This window comes from Papio anubis, chromosome 6 (genome assembly GCF_008728515.1).
Source record: "Papio anubis isolate 15944 chromosome 6, Panubis1.0, whole genome shotgun sequence".
NCBI classification, from domain to species: domain Eukaryota; kingdom Metazoa; phylum Chordata; class Mammalia; order Primates; family Cercopithecidae; genus Papio; species Papio anubis.
Genome location: NC_044981.1, coordinates 13,514,990 through 13,518,750, shown reverse-complemented (window position 1 = coordinate 13,518,750; position 3,761 = coordinate 13,514,990). Strand labels below are relative to the sequence as shown.

Sequence of the window (3,761 nt, the reverse complement as noted above, 5' to 3'; positions counted from 1 at the left end):
CTCTACCAAAAACTTCACACACCCTGATTCCCAATTTCACTTAGAAACAATTCTACTTAGTCCCGTCTTTCAAGCCCACTGGGCACCACCTATGAACTATTAGGGGCACCAGGCAGATGAGCGACTTTCTGTCCACTTCAACATGTTCTGTGATCCAGTCCTGGCTGGGGTGAAATTTTTAAATGATTTTTTCAATTGCATATTTCAATATGGACTATGAGATTCCTGAAAATGCCTATGCCTAAAATAATGAAAATGGAGAATTAAAAATAATTAAAATGCTTCAACCTTCAAGAGGGCAGTTATTATTAGATAAAAAGGCTCCCATTATTCTCAAGGAAAAAAAATCAAAGATCCAAAAAACCAAAACTTTGGTTTTGGTTGAGAGAGAGAGAGAGAGAGAGAGAGAGAGATATGTATATATACACATATATATATGTATGTATATATATATATTTTTTTTTTGAGATGGAGTTTCACTCTTGTTGCCCAGGCTGGAGTGCAATGGCACAATCTCAGCTCACTGCAACCTCTGCCTCCCAGGTTCAAGCGATTCTCCTGCCTCAGCCTCCCAAGTAGCTGGGATTACAGGCATGTGCCACCACGCCTGGCTAATTTTTTTGTATTAGTAGTGACGGGATTTCACCATGTTTTTCAGGCTGGTCTTGAACTCCTGACCTCCTACCTCAGGTGATCCACCCTCCTCGGCCTCCCAAAGTGTTGGGATCACAGACATGAGCCACCGTGCCCCGCCTGATATATTTTTCTTTTTTGTTACAGGATGCATATGATAATGGGGTACACTATCAAGGTCTTTGGAAGGCAAATCTCAAAACAGGTTTTCAGTTGCAGAAAACTGTGAATGACACACTCTGCCGTAGGAAGGGATTTTTTTTTTTTTACAGTGTTCTTCCCACTATGTGATTTGATGATCACTGCAATAAACCGTATGTCCTTGAGTCATATCCTAATGAGAAATTGCTTGCTGACTAGGAAAAAGGAAGCTACGAATCAGAGCTCTACAAAAGTACTTTAAAATTTTTATCATGAAAACATTAATCTTCCAAGGCTACTTGGAAGAGGATGTATGAATTCTTCCTGTCATTGATGGGTTGGAACACGATGGTCTTGTGAATATTTATTTTAAGTGGTTTATGATAGAAAATTTCAGATGATAATGTGATGAAACTCCACCAATCTGTTGACCAATTTTAACAATTATCAACATTCTGCCAATCATGTTTCATCTACCCTTCTTGTTTTGGTGTGTGTGTTTTTTTCCCAGTATTTTAAAGCAAATCCCAGCCTATATAAATGCTTTTAAATGCTTTGATATGTATCTCTAACAGACAGGGGCCTCAAAAAAAACCAAAAAAACAAAAAAAACCCAAAAACAACAACAACAACAACAAAAAAGACTCATGCACAATTATACCTAACAAAATTAACAGTAACTTATAATATCATCTAACACAGATCATGGTCAATTTGTTACATTTGTTCAAAAAGTCTTTTTATCAGTTGGTGTGTTTGAGTCAGTGTTTAACAAGATCTACACAGATCTACACATTGTGTATGGTCGAAATACTTCTTGAGTATTTCTCCCTTCCACTCCTTCTTGCATTAAAGAAATTTTTTATTATAATGAAAAATTTCAAACATACACAAATGTAGAGAGAATAGAGAAGTAGAGCCCCAAGTGCCCATAACCCAGTTTCAATTGTTTTGTTTTTTCTATTAATCATGCCACATTATTTTTAATTACGTACAAAGATCTAACATGTCACCCAGGGACCACTTCACCCACTGCTCTGCTTGGCCACCAGTCTTTTGTCTCTCTCTTCAGCAATGGTGAGGTGGATACCCTTTCCTCAGGGAAGAGAAATCCATGGTTTTTTGCCCTTGCCAATAACAAAAATGTTGGAAAGTCGAGTGGCAAAGCTGTGGCCATTGGCATCTTTCACGTGAACCACGTCAAAAGATCCAGGGTGCCTCTCCCTCTTGGTCTTCCAATTCTTCCCAGGTTAGCACCTTCAGTCACCATACACAGGTTACCAGTGTAACTTGATGAAATCAAGTAATCTTGCCAAATCAATCTGAATGGTATCATTCACCTTGATGAAGGGATCAGGGTAGCAGACGGTGCGAGTATCATGAGTCACCAGATGAGGGATTCCTTTTGTGCCCACAAACATTTTTCTCACTTCGCATAACTTGTACTTGGCTTCCTCAGGTGTAATACAATGTTCAGCAAAGCAACCCTGGGGTGTCATACATCAGACAAAAATTCTCTCCCATCTTGTCAATGCTGATGACATCCATGAATCCAGCAGGGTGGGTTATATCAGTTCCGACCTTGCCAGCGATCTTAATGAACTGCTGCATGCAAATCTTCTTCACCTCCTGTCAGGGGATACTTAAGTCTGTTCCTTAGGAAAATGATGAGGGGGAGACACTCTCTCAACTTGTGGGGACCGGTGGATGGACGAGGAGCAAACACATCGGTCAATTTATCCAGTATCCAATGCTTTGGAGCTGCTACCCACTTCAGATGCTTCTTGGGACCATGAGCCATGGCTGCGTTAGGCAAGGAAAGATGACCTCGGTCTTCCGGTGCGTGTAGAAATTCATTTTTTTTTTTTTTTTTTGAGACAGGTTCTCATTCTGTTGCCCAGGCTAGAGTGCAGTGGTGCAATCACAGCTCACTGCAGCCTTGACTTCCCAGGGCTCAAGCAATCCTTCCAACTCAGCCTCCTAAGTAGCTGGGACTACATGTCTGAGCCACCATCCCCAGCTAAGTTTTTATATCTTTTTTAGAGATTGGATATCACTTTGTTGACCAGGCTGGTCTTGAATTCCTGGTCTCAAGTGATCCTCCCATCTCGGCCTCCCAAAGTGCTAGGATTACAGATATAAGACACAGTGCCTGGCCTTCACTAGTTACTGATATATGGATGATCTGGTTTCATCTATATCTCCTTTCCAACCTCTACTCCTACCCCTAATGTTATTTTAAAACAAATTCCAGGCTTTATATAATTTCAAAGGTAAATACTTTTGTATGTATCTCTAAAGGATAAAGAATTTTAAGAAAGCAATCACAACATTTTTGTTACATCTACAAAAAATTAATAATTCCTTAGTATCATCTAGTATCCAATAGGTGGGACGTTACCATTTCCTTGATGAGGCTAGGTGTAGTGGCTCACACCTGTAACACCAGCACTTTGGGAGGCCAAGGCAGGAGAATCACTTGAGCCCAACAGTTTTAGACTAGCCTTGGCAACACAGGGAGGCCCCCTCTCTACAAAGAAAAAAAAAGAAAGAAATTAGCCAGGCCTGATGGTGTGTACCTATAATTCCAGCAACTTGGGAAGCTGAGGTGGGAGGATCACTTGAGCCCAGGAGTTTGAGACTGCTGTGAGCCATGATTACACCACTGCCCTTCAGCCTGGGTGACAGATGAGATCCTATCTCAAACAATCACCACCACCACCACCACCACCACCACCACCACCACCACAAAGACAATTTCCCTGATTGTCCCATAAATGTCTTTTTACAGTTGGTTTCTTGCAAGCAGGATTCAAACAAGGTCCATACATGGCATATGACTGATACATGCTATGGACTGAATTGTGTCCCTGCTAAATTCATATGTTGAAGTCCTAACCTCTAACATGACTATATTTGGAGATAGGGCTTTTGAGGTCATAAGGGTCTTAATCCCATAGGATCGGTGGCCTTATAAGAGGAAGAGA

General features: G+C 40.9%; 1 pseudogene; it reads right to left on the bottom strand.

The window, feature by feature from the left end:
* Positions 1-846: 846 nt before the first annotated feature.
* LOC101002788 lies at positions 847-2,664 on the bottom strand (annotated as a pseudogene).
* Positions 2,665-3,761: the final 1,097 nt, after the last annotated feature.